Here is a 6,056-nt window from a genome sequence, read left to right as displayed (position 1 = left end):
GTGCAGCGATAGAAGTTCACCAGGATGTCTGAGGACAGGTGGTTCTTCCTCAGAGTCCTCAAGAAGAAGAGGCGCTGGTGAGCCTTCTTGACCAGCTTGGAGCAGTTGGTCGTCCAGGTGAGATCCTCGGAGATGTGGACTCCCAGGAACTAGAAGCTGCTCACACGCTCCACAGCCGTCCCCTTAATGTGGATGGGTGGATGTGGGTCAGCATTCCTCCTGTAGTCCACGATGAGCTCCTTGGTCTTCTCGGTGTTAAGCAGCAGGTTGTTTCTGTCGCACCACTCAGCCAGACGATCCACCTCCTCCCTGTAGGCGGCCTCATCGTTGTCACTGATGAGGCCAATCACCGTGGTGTCATCTGCAAACTTAATGATGGTGTTGGAACCATCAGCAGGTCTGCAGTCGTGGGTGAAGAGGGAGTAGAGGAAAGGGCTCATCACACAGCCTTGTGGTACACCGGTGTTCATTGTGATGGTAGATGAGCAGCGGTTATCCAGCCGGACATGTTGGGGGCGGTTGGTCAGGAAGTCCAGTAACCATTTGCAGATGAGGGAACTGATACCCAGGTCTGTCAGTTTCCTGATGAGTTGTGAGGGGTGGATTGTATTGAATGCTGAACTGAAGTCTATAAACAGCATTCTGGCGTAGGTGTTGTTGTTGTCCAGGTGTGAGAGGACAGAGTGCATTGCGATGGAGACTGCATCCTCTGTGCTCCTGTTCCGGCGGTATGCGAATTGGTGGGGGTCCAGGGTGGGGGGGAGACAGGATTTGAAGTGTGCTAGGACCAGTCGCTCTAAGCACTTAGTGATGATGGGGGTGAGTGCTACTGGGCGGTAATCATTGAGGCAAGATGGGTTGCTCACTCTTTGTTTCTGTGCAGACGTTTAAGTGTTACGGATCTCCATGACCTTCTGTGACAGTGTCTGAGTGTGCCTCCAGACAACCTTCCCTACCTCTGCCCCGTCTCCTGGAGCCCACAGTGTTTATCCTGTATTGATAACTATCTGCAAATATACCTGTAAGACTTTACCACAGTGTCTCATCATCATTCTGTTGTTTTCATAACAGTACACTGTAGAAATAATGGACTGTCTAATAGGTATTGAGGTCATAGTGAATGTAGTTTATTAGTGTGTGTCGTAGTATGATTTTGTTGTTTATAGGATTTAAGATTAGAAAATAGAAAATAGTCCTGGGATGGGAACAAAGAACTGGGGTGCAGGGAAGTGGGGCAATTAACCCCAAACACAGGACAGTAGCAAGATTTACTGAGGGTGAGGGGCAGACAATTGCCAATGTACATTACCTTAAAAGGAGATGGGGGTCAGGGTGTCAGCACCCCAGGCCACTTTACCAGTGTTTTTCCATTGTGGGGGATTTACTGTAGAAATTGGAGACCAGAGACTATAACTGTAGCTGTTGTGTGAAACCCTTCAGATCAGCCTTTAGAGTAGGACTGCACAGGATGCAGTGTGCTGATCTCCAGATGCATCTGTAAGGAAAATGGGTAATAAAAGGATTGTGTGAAATTTGGAAACATCTCTGCGTGATCTCTACCAAGACAAAAAGAATCGGAGAGACCGACGTTGTCTCAACAACACTAAGTAGATATTCCACTAAATCTCATTTGTGATTTATGATAAATGTTACCATTAATCATTTATATTTCTTTACGCTTCTGATTAATTTAGTAAAACTTCTAAACGATTTTTACTGTTGTCAGAAAATAAGACATTTCTAATTCTCTACAGACTTTTGAGCTGTAGTATAGATTGCAATAATAGTGTATGGTTATTGTTTATAGCAGATGAAATAGCAGTATCAGGACAGATACGAGAGAAACGCTCTCGTATTTTAACATTAAACTCATAACTTTCCTTTTTGATGGTTTGCGTTTGGCCTCTCAGGGCCACCGCAGTACAGCCCCCCCCCCCCCCCCCCCCCCATTTTTTTATTTATTTAACCCAACAACATAGTTGGTTAAATTATACAAAAAAAATCATATGTGCCCATAAAAGAGGTCAAAATAACAGAACTCTACTCAAAGTTAACAACAACCAATACTGATACCTCAAACAAACTGACCTCACTAAAGAAGACAACGGGGGAAAGTTAAATAGTGGCTGATCAGCCCACAAAAATCACAAAAAGGGGTAAAGCACACAAAAACCTAACTGAGACCAAAACCAGTTATTTATTATCCTGTAAATTAAACCTTATATTTAAAGAAAGACCAATGTGAATGCAGTGTTGTGTGTAAGCCTCTACACTGATATTACCACTGTGTGGCTGTAACTGCAGCCATCACACCGCCTGACCACGTTAAGGTGGTAATCTCTCAGGGGGAAAACAGAAAAACAAAACAACAAAAAATAAAATAAAATAATGCTCATCAGATTCTAACAATTCAAAACATGACATTTACCTTAACTGGATGACCTATATAATAAATATATTCGAACCCAACAATAGTACTTCACACTATTGCCAATATTAACAAAACCAAAAAGGGTAAGCCAAGTTATTTAAAAAAAGACAATTCACAAAGTCTTGAAAAATAGAAATAAAGAATAAAAATCCTCAATCCACTCTATAACAACAGTCTCCTGCTTCCCTGCAGATCAACACGTTCTCACTCCTAACTCGTCATATGTGCGACGCCCATACAGCATGTATCACTTCTCAGTTATTTATTGCACTTCTTGCTCGTCAGTGAGGCACTTTTAGTGCTTTATCTATGTTTGTGTGGGGACTTGTTATAAATCAGTCTTCAACCTTTAATCTCTCTCTGAAAATGACTGGGATTAAATGCAGTGTAATAAACTTTCCTGAACGTGTGTCTTGTCATGATCTCCAGTGCTGCCATTTCATAGGATCTCCTGTCCAGGGCTTCTCAGACGTTGGTTGTTTTTATAACTCCTCTCACCTTCTGCTCTTGTGTCTGCTGTGATAAGCCTTTTATACTCACCCATTTTATTTCCATTTCTGTTTCTCACTATTTTTCTTAACAACATTAAACCAGAATCAAGGTATGACTCAAGTATGTGAGGAAATTCTACACTAATTGGTACCTGCGGTCTTTCTTATGTTACATACCACACCCCAAAGAAAGGGCACACATAATGCAGACACATTTTCAGTGACCCAAATAACATTCAAACACGCTCCGTATCATAACCTCCTTTTTGTTTGTGTTTATTTTAAGCAGTTGATTTAACATAAGGATTAAAATAGAAAGAACAATCCTTGAAATAACACATGTGTGAAATACATAATAAAAAACATAAAATAAATAAATATGTCAAACCTCCTGAGATCCAGCCTCACAATCACTTGTTCTATGACGACTAAAGGAAGTTTATTTACTTCACAGACCCAGTGACGCCCATTCAGTTTCATTATCCAGGAAATAACAGCTGATGCTCACTTCTGTTTAAGACACAGTCCAATCTTAGGTTTCTCATCCTGAGTGGAACAATGGGTCTATGTGAGTACAGCTGCCTTTTTCAGATCATCTCTACATTATATGAGTTGATGATTCTAGCATTACAGAAAATGTCTTAATATTTCCAGACTCAGCTGTGGTGAGATCTTTAGTTTTCTTTCTTGTGTTTCAGTGACAGCCTTAGCCATCACAGCCGGGCATTTAACAAACCTATTTGCTTATTTATGTATTTTTATTTTATCTCTAAAACTCATAGGTAAATACATATCAATACATGTATTCATTGTGAAGCATCCTGATGATCAGTAACCAAGTGTTTCTTCCTGAAACAATTACATGTAACTGTGCTGCAGTGAGGATAATACGATGTAGTATGAGGGCAAAGTTAAGAAAGGTATTATCGATAATTTTGAGAATAAAGTCAAAATGTGGAGATTACAGCTGTCTCAAGGCAAGCTGCCATGGTTGCTACTGTATATCATCTGAGTTGGTGAAATCGTACTTCAGAATTGGTTTTAGCAAGAAGGAAACATGAGCTAAAATAACCAGAACACAACTTTAAAATGCTTTTCACCAGGAGTTTTAGCTCATGAGCTAAAACTCCCTGGTTTTAGCTCATAAACACAGTGTGGTGATAAGTATTAGGTTGTACCAAAAAAAGGGCTGGTAATAATAATAATGGATTGCATTTATATAGCGCTTTTTTTTACAGTTGTAGCCACAGCTGCCCTGAGGCAGGCCGACAGAAGCGAGGCTGCCATATCACGCCATCGGGCCCTCTGGCCTCCACTAGTAGGCGGTAGGTGAAGTGTCTTGCCCAAGGACACAACGACCAAGACTGTCCGAGCCGCGGCTTGAACCGGCAACCTTCCAATTACAAGACAAACTGCCAAGTCTTGAGCCACGATCTAATGGACAGATGCAAGGTTATCGATGGTTACATCCTCGTGTAATAAAGAGGTTGAATGTTGTATCACACAATGGCTGATCAATTTGTTTCACTAACTCATCTAAATAAGGAATTTTGTAGCAGAAACAGTAATTATAGCAGTTTGTTGTGGAACAGTAATGTCCATATCAACAACTTTTTTCTTGTGGCTCTAAAACTCCATCGTAGCGTAGAGCCTCCCCGTCTTCTCTGTAGCTCAGTTACTTGATCTAAATCCTTGATCAGCTGTGTGCTGAGCTATGGCCCAGTTAGATGTTAATGTGTGTTCTTATGTTGTGTTATAGTGACAGCTGTGTGTACTGCTGCAGGAGCAAGTAAGCTAATTTGAATCAAAGCCCAATCCATGTCTGATACATGTCTTGTCTTCCTGCAGTAGGTGCTGTAGTCACTGCTCCTGCTCTTCTGGGAGTTGCAGGTTTCAATTCAGCTGGAATAGCTGCAGGCTCCTGCGCTGCAGGCATGATGTCGTCTGCTGCAGCTTCTAATGGAGGAGAAGTGACAGCCGGAAGTGTGGTGGCTGTTTTGCAGTCAGCAGGTAAATAAATAATTAGATGTTTTATTAGGATTTTAACTTACAACAACATGCAAAAAGAAGAAGTTCATGGCTTTGGGCCTTGGATTCCAGGCCGGAGTTGTGTCCTCAGCCTGTAGTCTGACTTGGAGGAAGAAAACTAAATCTTGTGGACCCCATTGCAGTGTGAGTGTGGTAGTTTCTTACTGGTCAATATTAGACCTTACTACGTTCTTGTACGGGAGTCATTGTGAACCATACGTAACATTTGACGTTTGTCGACAGGATTTTTGACCAGCATACAAAACCACCTGCCTTAGACTGATCAATATGGCTGATGAACTATCTGAAACCGTTAATATGGTGTCACCATTTTTTATTGGTGCACCCTGTGTACCAGAATTTTGTGGCTTAACACGAATTACGAAGACCGGGAGAGCCAGATTAGTGCAATGCTCCATGCTCAAAAGTGGTCTATAGAACAGCAGTGTGATTTTGTGCTGAGTGCATTAGGAGAACCACAACATGAAATTCTTATTTTGGAGCAAGTGGAGCGGGATACGCCAGATAAGATCTTTCTTCAACTTAAAGAACTGTACGGGGACAAAACAGCTGTGGGTACCTTGCGTGCCATGTTTTATGACTGCAGACAAAGGCCAGAAGAGCCTATTAGAAAGTTCACTTTACATTTAAGGGAGATCTGTAATTTATTACTTTGGTTTGATTTTTCAGTTTTAACGATGGATAAGCTTGGTGTTAGTCCTTTCCATCAAGTTTGCTTTGTTAAAGCTGTTTTCTGCTTACAGTATGTGAATATCAAATAAAGTCTTATGAATCAAATTATGTCAGTCCTTCATCACATGTATCACTTGTTTTTTTGGAGTGTTTTTTTTTCTTTGTTTTTTAATTTTGTTATCCACATGAAAAATTCCAAAACTGCAGATTTTAGACACTTTAGACCTAAAATGTATATTCATTAGGGGAAAAAACATTCATTTGTGATAGTAAACGTAAAACAACCTGAAAGACTCCATGTGACAGTCAGAACATTGAGCTTAACAACTAAGGTCCAGTTATTTGTTTTAACAAACATTTCAGGCACATCCTCTAGTCTATTTGTAGGATTGTTGGCTGTCCACTCAAGAAGT

At 41.0% G+C, this 6,056-nt stretch overlaps 1 long non-coding RNA gene across 2 annotated transcripts; it reads left to right on the top strand.

Moving 5' to 3' along the window:
* Window positions 1-1,009: 1,009 nt before the first annotated feature.
* On the top strand, window positions 1,010-5,418 carry LOC309709831. 2 transcript variants are annotated; one of them, XR_014277615.1, is made up of 5 exons: window positions 1,010-1,021; window positions 3,377-4,374; window positions 4,771-4,932; window positions 5,023-5,094; window positions 5,194-5,418. It is a non-coding gene; the product is annotated as an uncharacterized lncRNA (long non-coding RNA). The 2 variants fall into 2 exon arrangements; XR_014277616.1 differs by lacking the exon at window positions 1,010-1,021 and having other exon boundaries at window positions 2,099-4,374.
* Window positions 5,419-6,056: the final 638 nt, after the last annotated feature.

Source organism: Aulonocara stuartgranti (genome assembly GCF_965226115.1).
Source record: "Aulonocara stuartgranti genome assembly, chromosome: 7".
In the NCBI taxonomy this organism is placed as follows: domain Eukaryota; kingdom Metazoa; phylum Chordata; class Actinopteri; order Cichliformes; family Cichlidae; genus Aulonocara; species Aulonocara stuartgranti.
The sequence above is the reverse complement of the archived record's forward strand: the minus strand, read 5'-3'. Positions and strand labels throughout refer to the sequence as shown.